Genomic DNA, 17,401 nt, shown 5'->3' on the forward strand with positions numbered 1-17,401 from the left:
TCTAATAGCATCACACAAATTAAATGCCGAGTCAAACAAGCTAGGTACAGAGGATTCCATTCCCGTATAGTTCTACTTACATAGAGTTCCAACACAGGCAGAGTTAATCTATGGTGAAAGAAGTCAAGAAGGGGGGGCGGGGGGTGGGTGGCATCCTAAGGAGGCAGGAGGAGAGTTTCTGGGTGCTGGTCATATGCCATTTTTTTTTCTGGGTGCTAGTTACACAGACACGTTCATTTTGGTATATTCACTGAGCTGTCCACTTAAAAACTTGTGCGCTTTTCATATACATGGTATAACTCCATAAAAGTTAAGTTTTTGAACATCACTATCTGCTAAACCCTACAGCACGGTCTGCACAACCTAATGAGTTCACAACTATAATCTTGAGAGACTTTCCAAGTTGATCTAGTTTATAACTATTTAACGGATGTAGAAACCGAGGCTCAGAGTATAAATTCACCTGAGATCCCATAATGAATAAATGATAGAGCTGAGCTTACAAATCTAGGAGAACTGACTGCACAGCAGGCTGCCTTTCTATTTATGGCATGTTGAAATTGTTTAGCAGTCGTTTTGAGAAGCTTACCGTTGAAATTAGTGATACGTGCAAAAATCCGGGTGGACTAATTTTTTTTAAATGTTTATTTATTTTTGAGAGGGAGAGAGAGATAGAGAAAGCAGGGGAGGGGCAGAGAGAGACAGAGAGAGGGAGAGAGAAAATCCCAAGCAGATTCCGGACTGTCAGCACGGAGCCCAATGCAGGGCTTGAACTCATGCACCATGAGTTTATGACCTGAGCCAAAAGCGAGAGCTGGACGCTTAATGGACTGAGCCACCGAGATGCCCTTGAATGGCCAATGTTCTTTTCCCTGTGCTACGCTGCCTCTTTGTAAGTAAGAGCTTACTGTGTGGACGGCAGCCTTTTCCAGTTTTGAGCCGTGCACGCTGCCTGCTCATTAAACAGAAAGATTTCTCCTTGTAACTTCCAGCCTCTGGCCCTTCCTTGTGTCCTTCGGGGTCACCTGGAGAAGCACGATTAATAGCTATTATTTACACAGGACCAGCCATGTGCCAGGGACTTTACATATTTTCCCTTTGAATTCTCATTAGCATCCCTCGAATGAGGGGCTGTATTTTTCCCATTTATGGATAAAAAAGATTGAGGGTCAGAAAGGCTCAAGTTAGGTACCATTTTCTCCCTTCCAGTCTTCAAGAAAATTGAGCATCAGAGACGTTAATAACTCACCCGAGGTCACACAGCAAATAGGTGGCAGGTTTGCAACGCAGGTCCAAGTTCGAAGCTCATGGTTTTTGAATCTCTCCAGTGCGCCCCCTCTCTTGCCTTGGTCAGTCTGTTAAATGCCGGACCAGCTGCCAGCATGTCCTGACCCCCCACTACCATCCAAAGTTTTTACTTCCCAGCGCATTCTCCCGTGGACACCTTCCTGCTACCTGGCTCCCATGGGAGCTGCCATATTCGTACGTGACCCTGTCCCTGGTCACAGCCAATTGGTTCATGGGGGTTCCTGCTCCAAGCGGCTCCTGGCTCCACCAGGGGCGAGGTCAGAGGTCTGCACAGAGGAAGGACCTTCTGAGAATTCAAATCAAACATCGAAATACATGAATGGAAGCTAGACTTGCTTCAGAGTGTTTGGTAGTGACCGGAAATGCCCGGGTGAGAGGTTTCAGCTCAAAGGAAGCATTTTATCACAGCAAGAGAGACCCAATGCCCAGGAGAGGAGGGAGCTCCGGCATTCTGATGTTGGCTCAAAGGCGGGCGTCCCCTTGGATGCCTGCTAGACGGGACAGTCCAGCCAGCCAGGCGATGGGCTGAGCTGCTTTGCGGCTTCCAGGCTTCCTTGAACGTGGAGCACGTGAGTCCTTTATCACAGCTGTCCTAGCCTGCTCAGGCTGCCACAGCGAAATGTCACCGCTGCGGGGCTTGAACAGCGGAAATGTACGTGCTCCCAGTTGCAGAGGCTGGGAAGTCCAGGGTCAAGGTGCCAGCAGGCTGGTTTCTGGCGCAAGCTCTCTTCTTGGCGTGCAGACAGCTGCCTGCCCGCTGTGTCCTCACACGGTGGGGACAGAGTCTGGTCTCTCTGGTCTCTTTTTTTTTAAATTATTTTTTTATTATTAAAAAAAAATTTTTTTTAACGTTTATTTATTTTTGAGACAGAGAGAGACAGAGCATGAACAGGGGAGAGGCAGAGAGAGAAGGAGACACAGAATCTGAAACAGGCTCCAGGCTCTGAGCTGTCAGCACAGAGCCTGACACGGGGCTCGAACCCACCGACCGCGAGATCATGACCTGAGCCGAAGTCAGACGCTTAACCGACCAAGCCACCCAGGCACCCCTCTCTGGTCTCTTCTCATAGACACCACTTCTAGCAGATCAAGGTGCCACCCTTATGACATCATTTAACCTGAACTGTCTCCTAAAGGGTCACATCACCAAATAAAGCCCACCCTGGGGGTTAGGCTTCCGCGTCTGAATTCTGGGTGGGGGGCTGGTGGGACGCATTTCAGTCTGGAACAACGATCCTGTGGTCTCTCTGTTTACCAGACAACTGAAGCAAATGTTTCACAAACACACTTCTGTTTTGTTATGCCTTATTTTATAGTATTTTTAAAATTTTTTTTTAATGTTTTTATTTATTTTTGAGAGCTCAAGAGAGCAAGCAGGGGAGGGACAGAGAGAGAGGGAGACACAGAAACCGAAGCAGGCTCCAGGCTCTGAGCTGTCAGCACAGAGTCCGACATGGGGCTCGAACCCATGAGCCGTGAGACCATGACCTGAGCTGAAGTCGGACGCTTAACCAACTGAGCCACGCGGTGCCCCTGTTCTATAGTATTTTTAAAGTTTATTTATTTTGAGAGAGAGAGAGAGAGAGAGAGAGAGAGCGAGACTGCGTGCGTGAGTGCATGAGCAGAGGAGGAACAGAGAGAGGGAGAGACAGAATCCCAAGCAAGCTCCGAGCTATCAGCACAGAGCCCGACTCGGGGCTCGACCTCACGAACCATGAGGTTATGACCTGAGCCGAAACCCAGAGTTGGATGCTTAACCAACGGAGGCACCCAGGTGCCCCTATTTTATACTATTTAAAAACATTCTCACCATGACCATGAAACTGAGTTCACGTTTACTTTGAAAAATACCGTGTTAGCTGGTGATGGCAATGACGATGACGAGAGTCACAGTCACACAGCGGTAGTGGTTAATAGCAGCTACGGGCATTTTTTGCAGAAGCGAAGAGCTTCAAAACAAATGCCTCCCTTGTGCACAGTAGGTCTGCTTTCATCTTATGGACGCCATTAATCTTGTAACTGACCAGGTTTCTCTCTTTGCCTTGGCCACTAGGAAACTTAGAGCAAAGATCGCTCATCTGTGATCCAGGATCACATGGAATGCGGTCATACAGACTGGTCTTTCCCCCGCCTTTCCTCTTCTTATTCATGGTTTCTCCCCTGTATTTATTTTTTATTTAAAAAAAAATTTTTTTAACGTTCGTTCACTTTTTTTGAGAGACACAGAGAGACAGAGCGTGAATGGGGGAAGGGCAGAGAGAGAGGGAGGCACAGAATCCGAAGCAGGCTCCAGGCTCCGAGCTGGCAGCACAGAGCCCGACGTGGGGTTCAAACTCACGGACCTTGAGATCATGACCTGAGCTGAAGTCGGACGCTTAGCCGACGGAGCCGCCCAGGTGCCCCTCTCCCCTTTATTGTGTATTTAGTTTTCTTGCTGTCCCACTTCTGTTGATAAATGCTTGACAATTTTTATGGTGTGGCACCAACCGTGGTTAAAAAAAAAGAAAGATAAATAACCAGACATTCCCTAATGTAATTATCACAGCAGGATATGATGAATGTGTTATGACTCTCATTTTATGTATAAGATGATGAATTTCAGAGAGGTTGGGTGCCTCTCTCTAGTGGTACAGCTTGTATGGGGGAAATCTTGGTCTCAAAAACGACTGATATTTGCCTGGAACTATCCAGGGCTCCCCACATCCTCCTTGACGGTATCTTCTAGCTTTGAGAGGGTACTATTCTTGGTCTACCTTTAGAGGGTGGGTGGCAGGTCTGGGTCCGTATTTGCAGTCATCACTGAGCCCCCCACCCCCAAGCAGCCCCTTCACACCCCACCTGTTCCCTCTCCTTGCATGCAGGGACCCTGGGGCTTGTGTGTTTCCTCCAGCAGCAACCATGGGACTTTGGAGGCTAAAAGAGTGTGGGAGCAACCTACCCGCAGGTTAGGGTAGGGGCTCACATCTCTACCGTTGTTACCTCGTCTGGAGCTACTTGGATCAAAGCAGAATCTTCTCTACTTCGCTTGATCCCTGAGCAGACGGTGGGCAGCTCCCGGGCGGGAGAGTATCTCCACCTCTGGGGTCTAGTACAGACCGGGGGCAGGTCAGTCTTCAGGGAGAGCATCAGTAAGCAAACAAGGACACCTCTCGTCGTACTAATGCCAATAATGTTGACAACTAACCTCATCGCATAATTGCCGAACGCCAGCTCTGAGAGCTTCCTGGATTGCTTTCGTCTAATTTTCATGTTAATGTGATGATGCAGGTCTTATTTTGATCTCCATTACCAAGTTGTTTTTTTTTTATGTGTTTTATTTTTTATCTTTGAGAGAGAGAGACAGACAGACTGTGAGCAGGTGAGGGGCAGAGAGAGAGAGGGAGACACAGACTCCGAAGCAGGCTCCAGGCTCTGAGCTGTCAGCCCAGAGGCCGACGCGGGGCTCGAACCCACGGACTGTGAGATCATGACCTGAGCCGAAGCCGGCCGCCCAACTGACTGAGCCACCCAGGCGCCCCTTGATCTCCATTTTAGACACGGGAGTACTCGGTCACAGACGGGTTACATAACCCACATGCTCCCTTCCACACGGCTAATGAGCGGCACCCAGAAGGTAAATGCTGGCACCCTCGCTGTAGAACCCGAGATCCTCACTGCTGTGGACACAGCCTCCTCTTTCCCCCCCCAGGCTCCTATCCTGGGTCTCAGGACTGGGCTCAGGGACCTCGGCTGTGAGTCTAGTAGAGTTTACGTTGACCCCTCCGATACTCCGGCATTTCTTCCTGGGTATTGTATAGATTGGATGCAGTTCTGAGAGCCTCTCAGTGCTCTGATTACATTGTTGGTTTATGCTGCTTTGGTTTCAGGTCATGAGGCAAGAAGGAAACCGTCTCGAACTCCCGCCAAGCCGTTCTGCCCAGCGAGCCTCTTCCCACAAGCGTTGGGCTCCGGGCGCGCCCGAGGCCCCCGCCAGCCGAGGCGCTTTCCTGCCTTCAAAGGCCCACCTTGAGTGCATGCCAGAATCCGGCAACAGATTCTGGTCCAACTCATGCAAACCGCAGAACTCCAGGGCGGTTGAGGCCACGGAACACTGAGTTGAGATCAAGTGGCTTAATACCAAAAGAAAACATCTTCAAAGTTTTGTCGGAGGGAAAGCCAAACAGAGATAATGTTGAAGTCTCCAGCTTGCTAGTTCCTTTCTATTTGGTCAGCGCTTGATAGGATATGACGTCTGAGTGCCCCTGCCCACAGCTTTATCGTCGAAGAGGTGAGCGCGTTTACGTGGACCAAGCGGACCCCAGAAGGGGGGCTTGGACCGCTGGGGATCGCCAGAGGCGTTTTTCCATTCCAGGTCCGCGGGGCGCTGATTTTGCATTGTTACTCTTTGTCCCTCCTCAACACTGCTCTGTAGATTCCAATCTTTGGGGCCACATTTTATAGAGTTGGGAAGTGGAGTTCGCGGGAGAAGGAAGGAAAATAGCATTTCACTGATGGTGGTAGAAAGTGGCAGGGCTGGAGCCCAGATGGCACGTCCTGGTTCCAAGTCTGGAGCTTTGGAACCACGTCTCAGGGTCCGACACATTCCCCCCTTTGCCGTCGGGGAGCCTCGCACCCCCACGGGGCTCCACGTGGCGTGGGAGCGTGGGGTCAGGAGGAGCATGCCCATCGTGGACAGCACGAGCAGAGTGCTGTCTTGGCTCCTGGTGCCGGGCCACCCTCTCTGGGCTTCTTTGTCACCAGCCTCTGTTCGTGCCCACGCAGCGTGAGCAGACGTGACGTGAGCGTATGCATTTCGGGGGCCTGGGGGGCAGAGTCCGGCATAGAGATCAGCGTGGGGGAAGTTTATCCATGAGCCCTCTTTAGATTAAGAGCAATTGGAAAAAAAAAGAATGAAAAAAGAAAGGAGCAATCAAAAGGAAGGACAGGAGCAGGGCAGGCAGATGGGGAAGTTCGACCGTGTTAAGCTGCAGAGGTTTGGGATTTGTGACCCAAAGCAGTTAGCTCTTACCTTAGTGAGGGCAGGAAGACGAAGAGGTTGAGGGACACTGGGCAGAAGTGGGGCGTGCAGGGTTGCGGTGTAATTGCACAGATGGGGGGGGCCCGGGGACGACCCCCGAGGGCTCTGTGCAGTGGAGAAGATAATGAGGAAGCCGAGGTGGAAACCGAGCCCCTTCTCTTGCTAACCGGGTGGTCTGGGGCCGGTGTCGGGATGACCGATGGCTCTAGTTGAGGGGAGATGGCTCCCTGAGCAGCGCAGGGGGCCGGGCTCTACCCGGACCGACACCAGCTTTCCGGGGCAGGACCGAAGCCACAGAGTCTCAGTCGTCGGGGAGGGGGTCGCGAAACACCCCCAGTGGGTCACAGGGAGCCCTCCTAGAAGCCACGCTACGCTAAGTGGGCGGCTGAAGGTTAAGCTAATGCTTTTCCCTCCTTAGTGTTCAGAGTCCCAGCTTCCGAAGAGGAGCTGGAGGAAGGAATCCAAACGGGTCACTTGGCAGAAACAGCTCGTCTTCCCGGGTGCCCGCAGCATGGGGGTGCGCAGTGTGGACTGGCGGGAGACGAGGCGGGCGCACGCACCTCGGGGGGGCTCTGAATGCCGTGCCAGTGCATCTGGACTTGGGCGTCCAGCCGGCCTGCGCTGCCTCAGAGCCAGAAAGGTGGCGCGGGGGTGGCCTGTGACCTGAGACAGGCACATTTATAGAGGGCAGTGCCTCCAAGGTGGAGGCAACAAGGACGTAAAGCAAAGAGCAGCAGGGTGGCTTCGGTGCTGTTGGACACGGGACACATCGCAGGTGAGGGATGGTCAGGGCTTAGCAGCTGATTTCGGGGGTGCGAGGAGGTGTGGGGACGACACGGCCAGCGACTGAGGGTGAGTCCAGGGTAATTAGGGTGGGAAATTCCGCAGCGTCCTCCGGGCCCTCCCTCAGGACAGAGGCCGTGCCTCTCCTGGCTCCGCATTGGCAACGCCTTGCCGAGCACAAGCTGGCGGAATGCAGCGAACTTCAGGAACGCCATCGGCCCCCGTCTCTTGCTTCCCACGGCCTCGACTGGACCAGGTGGCTCCTTCCCTCTGCCCGAGCCTCGCGACCTGACTGTGCCTGCCCGAGGTTCCCGGACTCCTGGACTCCAGATGCCGAGGACTCCTTGGCTTCTGTCCGAGCGCAGCTCCCAGCGGCCTGGGCAGGTGGCCTGGGGACGCGACGAACAGCGAGCGTCCGGTGTTATCGGTTGGGGACGCGGGCCAGGTCGCGGGGGGCCGGAGTTAGCGAAGCAAAATACAGGGCCCCCGGTTCCGTTTGAACTTCGGACACAAAAGGAGTGCGTGTCAGGCAGTGCACGGGACACACTCCCTTGCCAACATCTGAGTTTCAGAGCTCCCTGGGTGTCCTGGGTTTTCCTGGCAAGCCCGCCTGTGTCCCCTCCCCACCCCCCGGCCTAGTTTGCATGCACGGAGGGGACTTTGCACCTCCCGGTCCCCAGGGGTAGCTCTACCGATGGCGCAAAAGGAGGCAGCAGACCCCCACCCTGGCCAGCCCCCGTCCTCGCTGCCAGCGGCCGTGTGCCTTCATTGGCAGCTGGGCGGGTGGCTGGGCCGTCATCCATCACGCCGCCACCAAGGCGTGCTAACAGACCGCTGCGGTTCCAGCACATTGATGACGGTTACCATCCTAATGAAGATTTGTGGCCCTGCCCGAGGAGTCCGTTTGTTGTCTCCAGCAGATGGGACGACGCCCTTGGGAGCGGCTGACGGGAGGGGAGGTTCCGGGCACGGGGGTGGGGGGGAAGGACACAGTGGCGAGACGAGCACCTCCGCTCAGGATCCTGGTCGTGTCTTCCGCTGTATCAGGATGCCAGGCAGGGAAGGTTCCTCCAAGGAGTCAGCTGGAACCCCCTGTCCCCACTTTCTCTGTCTTCCCTGCTGGGTTAACGCTTCGATGTTAAGACAGGGCAATTCACACACTCCTTCCGTTGAGGGAGGGAGACCGTGCCAGGCTGAGAGCGCCAGCCCTGCCTTTGACCCACTAGGTGGCCTTGTGGAGGTCGTGCCTCCTCCTTGGGCCTGTCTCGCCCGCTCCAAATGTGGGCGTTGGACCGCACAGCCACCAAGGGCCCCTCGAAGCCAGAGACTAGATGGTGAAGTTCAATCCCATCGCACACTGGGGCAACTAAGGGCCCCGGACATTGAGCCCCAGGGCTTTCGGTGTAATCGAAGCATAGAACCCAACTGTTGGCTGTGGTCCAGGGTGAAATTTTGGTCCGAGCCCACGGCTTGCTCTGAGCAGCTCTTTACCATTCAGAACGGAGGTCATGATTCAACCCACGACGACATTATGGCTAAGGACATTTTGCTGAAGCCGCGTCCTGACTTCATAGCACAGCAGAAACCCAGATCCACAGGGAAGCAGCTGGAGCACGATGAAATTAGACAAGTTCTGCTCCGTGTGACCTTGGGCATGCCATTGAACTTAATGAGATCTCAGTATCTGCATTTGGAAACTGGAGTTGTCAATTTGTGAGCATTAAGGATCCACAAATGCAAAATGCCCAGGAGAATGTTTGCTTTGTGGGAGAGGCTGGCTCAGCAGGTGACAACAGGCCCCCCCGCCCAAAGGTGTCTCCCATTACTCTACCCCCATTCTCTGGGTTCGGGCCCTCTGGCCTCACTTCTGGGCTCACTGCTGTTCCGGGACCGTGCTCGCCCTGAGTGCTGTCCTATCTCAGGACCTTGCACTTGGGTTGCTTCAGCCCAGAGCAGCCCTCTCCCAGATATGTGCATGGCTCATTCCTCACTTCCTGTAGGTGCTCACGGCCACACCACATCGTCCAACCTCTCTAACGTGTCATTCCCTTGTCACAGTGCAACTTACTGTACGTTTCACATACTTATCTATTTGCCTGGTTACTTCCCCTTGGGTAAAGTGTAAGCTTCAGGAAGTTGGGGTTCTGGATGATTAGAAAATTTTTTTTAATGTTTATTTATTTCTGAGAGAGAGAGAGAGTGAGACAGAGCATGAGCGGGGGAGGGCCAGAGAGAGGGAGACACGGAATCCGAAGCAGTCTCCGGGCTGTCAGCACAGAGCCCGACGTGGGGCTCGAACCACCAACCGTGAGAACATGACCTGAGCCGAAGTCAGCCCCTTCGGCTGAGCCACAGTGAGCTCACGGACTGAGCCACCCAGGTGCCCCTGTAGATTTTTTTTTTTTAATGTTTATTTATTTTTGAGAGAGAGAGAGAGAGTGCACATGTGTGAGGAGGGGAGGGGCAGAGAGAGAGGGAGACAGAGCACCTGAATCTCATGAACCCTGAGATCATAACCTGAGCCAAAGTCAGATGCTTAACCAACTGAGCCACCAGGCGCTCCCTCGCTTATTTTTATCACTAATGAATCTCCACTTAAAACAGTGCCCGGCACACAGAAAGCACTGGCAAATATTTGTTGAATGAGTGAATGAATGAAGGAATGCACGAGTGATGGGAGGGAAACGCTCTCGAAGCAGCCGCATGGAGGCCAGCATTGGGAGGTGATGACTAGGAGGCAGGAGGCCACAAGAGTCATGCTCTGCAGGACCCTCAGAGCAGGGAGGGGGCAGTGGGGTGACAGGGGGTGGGATGGGTGGGTGGCTTTCTGGACACGGAGGTGATAGGATAAGCTGAAGTGTCACTTGGAGGGGTGACAGACAGGGACGTGTCACAGAGGACTCCAATTGTGGGTAAATGCAGGTTCTGAGCTGGAGATCACCTTGGGGGGCAGGTTTGCAATGGCCACATCCGGGGGCCTTTCTGACAGGGGATACTGGAAGGAAAGTGAACTGTACCTCCCTCGGAGGAGCCGGGTTCTGCTTCAACCTTCAAGGTGGGGCCACCATTCGACCTGAAGCCATGCGGTTCATCTTCCAGGGCTGCGGATGGTTCCATCACAAAGGGACGGGGAAGGTGTGATAGAGCCCATCTGAGGTCCGTGGGTCCGTGTGGCACCCCGGGCAAAGCTAAGCTTTAAAGTTAGACCAATTTGGGGGCTCCTGGGTGGCTTAGTCGGTTAAGCGTCCGACTTCGGCTCAGGTCGTGATCTCATGGTTTGTGAGTTCGAGCCCCGCGTCGGGCTCTGTGCTGACAGCTCGGAGCCTGGAGCCTGCTTCCAATTCTGTGTCTCCTTCTCTCTCTGCCCTTCCCCAACTTGTGCTCTGTCTCTCTATGTCTCTCAAAAAATAAATAAAATGTAAAGTTAGACCAATTTGGTTTCAGAGCTTACCCTTGTCACTTACTAGTTAAATTTCACTGGACTCAGTTTCCTCATTCTCTAAAATGAGACAGTAATTCTGACCTCATAAAAATGCGAAGTTCACGTGATGCCATGTCTCAAACCCTGTGCCAGGCACACAGTGTAGAACGAATAATTCGCTCATTTCCTTCCTCCTGTTCCTGGCTTTCCATAGGACACCCAGATCCTGATTTCTCTGCCCGCACTGGCCACTCACCCCTATGAAGATGGAGTTGCATGATACAAAGCTTATAATGCTCTTAACCCGTTCACACCTAAGAAACTTAGTATTTCCATGCCAACGTGCCCCACGGATTATGGTGGAAGGCCGCTGAATATGTAAGAGGAAAAGCTATTGCTTTGCTCGGTGTTGCTTGACTGGATTACATAGAAAGGGTAAGAATTCTACCCTTCTTTCTCTGCCATCACCTTTCTGTTAGATTTTTCTCACACCAGGTGTCCAAATCCCAGAGAGAACACTTCTTCTTCCCCGTCTGACATTTTCAAATGTGTTGATCCTTACCCAACGGAGTGATTCTCCTGGAGACGGTGCCACTCAAAGCTCCAACCTGAATGAAGAAGCCCCCAGAATTCTATTTATGTCGTAAGGAACATGTTCCACCTCAGAGCGTCAAAGACTTTGCGAGCACACCTGCCGCAAAGAGCACAGTACGGCTCCAGAGTGATTCGAATTTTCCTTCCACCAAAAAAATAATTTTGGCAGCTTGGGATCAATATCTTCCCTCCCATATGTTTCATAGTCTCTGTAAAGTATAATTGAAGACACCCTTCTCAACAGCACTTTTCGGTGTGAATGCATTCCGAAATCCTAAAAAGGTAATTTGAAAAGGAAGGAAACTAACGTTTGGCTTGTACCTAGCGCACAGCGAGATAGTGTTATTATGCACCTTGCATTTGCGATCTCATTTAAGCTGCACAGCTGTGAGAGAAACATAGTATCAGGCTTCTCGTGCAGAAAGGGAGGCTGAGGCTCTGTCAGCTTAGGTTACTGGCCTGAGGTCCCACCGTCCGCGGTGGCGGGATCAGGATCCGAAGCCCGTGTTGCCTGACTCCAAAGCTCGCCCTCTCTGAACGTGGCCTTGGACTCTCCACACCGTGTTCCGAATTCTCCACCCTTCCTACCTTCAGGCCTTTTGTTTTCACCGAGAACAGAAACTGAATCAGTGGAGGGACCCGAAACCTTGAGACCAGATTTTGGAAGAACGTTCTTGGCCCACACTTCCAGGCGGACCACGTGCAGTTCGTCTTCACTTAGATGGCATTGGTGTCCTTATTTCCTGGCATGGAAACGGAAGCCAAGTTGGACAGGGGAGCCCACGACCTTGGACTGAAAGAGATTTGACTCTATTCTAGGAAATGCCTGCCTTTCTCCGGGAGGTGAGAGGGAAGCGGTCCCCGCCAGGGGAGACGGATTCTTTCCGCTGTGGCTCTGACAAGCCATCCTGGCAAATGTCCCAGCCAAACTTTCTGGGCTGCTTTCGTGCTCCCCTGCATGATTCCTTGGTCGGGTAGGATTTGGCTCCATGGCTCCCTCCGCCCATCAATCTTCATTTTCGTTTGTTGCTATAAAGATACATCTTGAAACATTCAAGAGGCGAAGGAGGAGTTCATCCGTGTCACAGACAGCATGCTTCAAGGGTTGCTGTTTTGTCAACCTGGCCAACTTGAATGTCAAAGAACGTGCTCTGGGAGGAAGTGGTCTTGGAAACCTTCCTTGCTTTGCATTCTGTCCCTGTCCCCACCTCCAAATTTATCCAGAGCAGCAATGACCCATTTTATTGTTGTGGCCGTGACCACGAGGACAGGAATGCCTTCTGTGGCCCTGGGAGCTGGGTGATCCTTTGACCCCGTGGTATTCCCAGTTGGCACGGCCCCAGAGCGTGGCCACCGTGTGACATCTGCTTCCTGGAATTCAGTGGACTTCTGTCGGCGGCTGGGGTATTTCTGCGCGACTTGGCAAACGCACTGGCAGTTCCCTCAGCGTCCACACAGTGATGATGTTAATTTCCTTAGTGCCAGGACCTGTGTGACTTCTAACTCTCACGCATTGGTGAAACTGATGAGTGCCACCAGTTGTTGACTGTCCCCTAATATGTCCTGCGTTTCTGGTCGTGAGGAACTCCAGATAGAGGAAATGTTCTGACAACTGGAAACTTAGTTGCATGCGTAAGCGCTTCCTAGGAAGTGGAGAACTTCTCACTCAGGAGAATGGGAGCCCCTGTGTGCTGTGCTCCTGAAGTTCGGCTTCCAGGGAAATGTCTTCATGGGGGCCCCGAAGAACAGGGGATTAACACTAACTGAGTTCCTGCAGTCGAGCTCCTATGTTTGTGACCTCTGCTACGTACTTTATTTACACGATCTTACTTTCTCGCAAGCAAATTCCTATTCTACGGAAAAGGAAACTCGTGCTCAAGGAAGGCAAGGGGGTGATAGTGTTGAACTTCCAAATGGGACCGTACGCGGAAAGACTGAGCAAAACCCCTTGTCAGTCTGCTAAGATGTTTCCCAGCGGGGTGAATCCTGAGGCTAAGTCTCCATCGTTTAAGGGAGGACCTTTAATCGTGTTTTAGTTCACCAAGATTGTGCTCTATCCCTCGGGACAGACTCGCATTAACCAAACTCATAAGGCTGATATAAAACACACGCCCATTGCCAATATATTAAATTACTACGGGAGGCATAACTACCACAGTGGCCAAGATGCTTGCAGTGGCCCAAATGGCACCTTCTCTTTTTGTGGGCAAGTTGCACGGGAAAGCAAATTACAATTGGAAAGATCCTTCGTAGAAATGCATTCAGGGTGTGCATTATATGCTATGCAATTTAAGTGTCCTGTGGCCTTAGACTCTAGAAGCTTCTTCCATCAGATTTCAAACTAGAGCCAAACTTGCCCCAGAGCCTAGACAGGCTGAATCCCTAGACCTGGATCCCTCTCCCTTGGCTACTGCTGGCGTGGGCACAGCTTGGTGACTGTCCCTTTCTCTACTTCCAGGAATGACCAAGCTCCTCCAGCTTAACTTTGTCAATGGCTCCAGCCACAATAGCTTGGCTTACAAGACATTCTGGTTTTTTATTTTTTCCGCTAAATTTTAATATCCCAGCTTTGATCTGGTGTCTGTGGTGCTATTATTAACTCTCTGTTATTAACTCGATTTTTTCTAATTTCCAAGTTGTTGGCCACCCCCATAGCTGTTTCCCTGCAGAGATAATATCAAAGCTGTAGGATTTGGGGAAGGCTGAATTAGACAGCATAGGGGAACGAGTCCAGCATGAGGCAGCTGGTTCATTAATTCCATGCCTTTTTTTTTTGCAAGAGGGTTAAAACTGACCAAAATCAGCTACCCAGATCTCTCTCTCTCTCATTGACCTCAGAAGACAGTATTAAATCATCATTTCTTTTTGCCATTCATCCCAAACTGGGGAGCAGGGGCAAGTTTTTCTTTAAAAAAATTTTTTTTAATGTTTATTTATTTTGAAGGAGAGAGAGAGAGAGAGAGAGAGAGAGAGAGAGAGAGAGAGGCAGGCAGAGGGAGACACAGAATCCGAAGCAGGTTCCAGGCTCTAAGCTGTCAGCACAGAGCCCCATGTGGGGCTCGAACCCACAAACCATGAGATCGTGACCTGAGCCGAAGTCGGACACTTAACCGACTGAGCCACCCAAGGTGTCCTGCAAGTTTTTCTTTTAAAAAAGACTTTTAGCGGCATCTGGGTGGCCCAGTCAGTTAAGCATCCAACTCTCGATTTTGGCTCAGGTCATGATCTCATGTTTCCTGGGATTGAGCCCCGTATCAGGCTCTGTGCTGACAGTGTGGAGCCTGCTTGAGATTCTCTGTCTCCCTCTCTCTCTGCCCCTCCCCTACTTGCTCTGTCTCTGTCTCTCTCAAAATAAATAAATAAACTTAAACAAAAAGACGTTTTGCTCATAATAATGGTCTATCTTTTCCACGAATGTGACTTTGGTTACATACCATAGAATCTTTGAGCTGGAAGCCATCTTTCTCGAACTCCTGTCGTCAAAGTTGGCTCCAATGTCATCGGAAGAATAGAAACCACATCCCTGGGGAAGGAGAACTTGGTACTTCCTTCTGCACACACAGTAGTTTTGAGAAACCCTTTACGGCTGTCGGACTTCAATCTCCATGGTGGTAACTTAAGTTTGGCTTCAGTGGGGGCAAGAGCAAGAATGATGCCATCCAATCGTCCATACAAGGCGTCTTGGTATTGGCCAAGATGGACAGCCAAGTTTTCTGTGCATCCTGGACTGTACTTGTCTCCTTAAAGGGTGAGAAAATGATTTCGTGATTAAGAACTAACATTTCAAAGTGTTTTGTTTTTGATCATCACATTTGACCCCTGATGAGGGGGTTATTGATGTGGTTCCCATTTTGTAAGTTCAAAAACTGACAGCACATAAATCGTTTGGCCAAGCATTTGGCATATAGTGCATGTCTCTATTGACTTGAAATTCAGGACTGTTAGCAGGATTCCATGATTCTTCCTAGTTTCTATGCTTGAGTTCACCTCTGGCCCTTAGAATGAGTTACACATCACAATTAGGAAAGAAATAACCATATGCCACTGTGGAGGTCAACTTAAAAAAATTTTTTTTTAATGTTTATTTGTTTTTTGAGAGAGACAGAGACAGAATGCGAGTGGGTTAGGGACAGAGAGAGAGGGAGACACAGAATCCGAAGCAGGCCCCAGGTTCCGAGCTGTCAGCGCAGAGCCCGACGCGGGGCTCGAACTCACGAGCTGTGAGATCACGACCTGAGCCGAAGTCGGACGCTCAACTGACTGAGCCACCCAGGCGCCCCTGTGAAGGTCAACTTTATGTGTCAACTTGGCTAAGCCACAGTACTTAGATTTGGTGGAATATTATTCTAGAGGCTCCTGTGAAGATATTTTCTATATGAGACTAACGCTTAAATCAATAGACTTTGGGTAAAGCAGATTGCTCTTCATAATATGGTGGACCTCATCCAATCAGTTGAAGGACTTAATAGAAGACTACTGACCTTCTCCTGAGAGGAAGGAGCCCTGACAGAGACCACATTTTAGACTCAAGCCGCAACTCTTTTTTTGGGTCACCAGGCTGCCAGCCTACCCTGTAGATTTTGGACCTGACAAGCCTCCACACGAGCCAATTCCTTAAACGAAATCTGTTTATGCACGCCCTCTCGGTTCTACTTCTCTGGAGAACCCTGGCTAATATCGATTTTGGTGCCGTGGAGTGGGGTGTTGTTAACAGGTACCTCAGATTACTCAAGTGGCTCTAGACCTGGGTCGTGGGGAGAGCTGGAAGAGTTTTGGAGGTGCCTGGCAGGAAAAGCCAAGGTTACCTTGAAGAGACTCTTGACAGAAACAAGAATGTCAGTGGTGCTTCTGGTGAGGTCTCAGGTGGGAATGAGGAACATGTTATTGGAAACTGGAGGAAAGGTGGTCCTCGTTACGAAGGGGCAAAACGCTTGGCGGAACTGGGTGTGGTGTTTTGTGGAAGGTAGAACTTGTAGGTGATTCACTGGGATATTTAGCGGAGGCGATTCCTTTTTTTTTTTTTTAAGTTTATTTATTTATTTATTTATTTATTTATTTTGAGAGAGAGAAAGCACCAGCAGGGGAAGGGCAGAGAGAGAGAGAGAGGGGGAGAGAATCCCAGACAGGCTCCGTGTGGTCAGCGCAGAGCCCGAGGCAGGGCTCAAGCCCACAAACAATGGGATCATGACCTGAACTGAAATCGAGAGTTGGACGCTTGACCAACTGAGCCCCCAGACATCCCTAGCTGAGGAGATTCCTACGTAGAGCATTGTGGCTGCTGCCTGGCTTCCCCTTGCTGCCTGATAACAAAATGTGACAGGAGAGACATAAATTGAAGAAAGAATTGTTAGGCCAAAGGGAACCAGTACTCGAAGATCTGGAATGTTTCAGCCTATCTGTATGGCCCCAGATGAGAACGCTCGGTCTGGAGAGAACACCGAGCATGTGGCTGGACAACCATTCGGCTATCAAGTGACTACAGGTATGACTCATGGATCCAATTAGCTGTCTCAGCAGAAGGGCTTGGACTGAAGGGCTTGGCCAGCTCGGACGGAAGGGGATGGAGACAGGACATGATGAAGGAACGCTGCTGGGCTTCTGAGATTTTGCAGGACGAGCCAATAGGGCTCTCTGGCTGTGAACGTGTGTTGTCCTTCCAAAAAACACGGAACTCCTGCCCAGGGCCTCAGGGCAGGGCTGCCTCCCTGGGGGACCAGAGGGCAGAAAAGGGAGCCAAAGAGGCTTATGACCTCAAGCCTTTCATCTTCTTGACTTTTCCCCTTTGAATAGTAATGTCTGCCCTATGCCTGCCCCGCCGTTGTGTTTTGGGAGCAGATCCCTTGTCTGGCTTCACAGAAGAATTTTGCCTCGGGACGCGTCATACCTTGAGTCTCACCCATATGTGACCCAGTTGGTATTTCGATGAGATCGTGAGCTTGGAGTTGGTGCTGGAGTGGGTTAAGGTTGGGGGGCTGTTGGGATGGGGAGAGTGTGTTTTACATTTTAGGGGGCCCAAGGGTGGCATGTTATGGGCTGCACTGTGTCTTCCCAAATCTACATGCTGAGGTCTTAACCACCGCCCCCTCCCCCCGCCAGTTACCTCACAATGTGGCCACGGTTGGAGATCAGGCCTTCCCAAAGGTGATGAGGTAAAATGATGGTAAAGTGAGGCACAACGAGGTTGTATGGTGGGCCTAATCCAATAGGACCAGCGTCCTTGCAGGAAGAGATTAGAACCCAGACACATAGACTGAGAGGCGACCACGTGACGACACAGG

At 51.3% G+C, this 17,401-nt stretch overlaps 1 long non-coding RNA gene across 2 annotated transcripts in view; it reads left to right on the forward strand.

The window, feature by feature from the left end:
* Nucleotides 1–4,533: 4,533 nt before the first annotated feature.
* The window catches only part of LOC147582238 (uncharacterized), a 34,532-nt gene continuing 21,664 nt past the window's right edge, over nt 4,534–17,401 (forward strand). For both annotated transcript variants that reach the window (XR_015248878.1, XR_015248879.1), the window contains exons 1-2: nt 4,534–4,921; nt 5,175–5,575. This is a non-coding gene — a long non-coding RNA (uncharacterized LOC147582238). The remainder of the gene's footprint in view (nt 4,922–5,174; nt 5,576–17,401) is intronic.

Source organism: Puma concolor, chromosome A3, assembly GCF_028749965.1.
Source record: "Puma concolor isolate L17-30 chromosome A3, mPumCon1.1.hap2, whole genome shotgun sequence".
Lineage (NCBI taxonomy): Eukaryota > Metazoa > Chordata > Mammalia > Carnivora > Felidae > Puma > Puma concolor.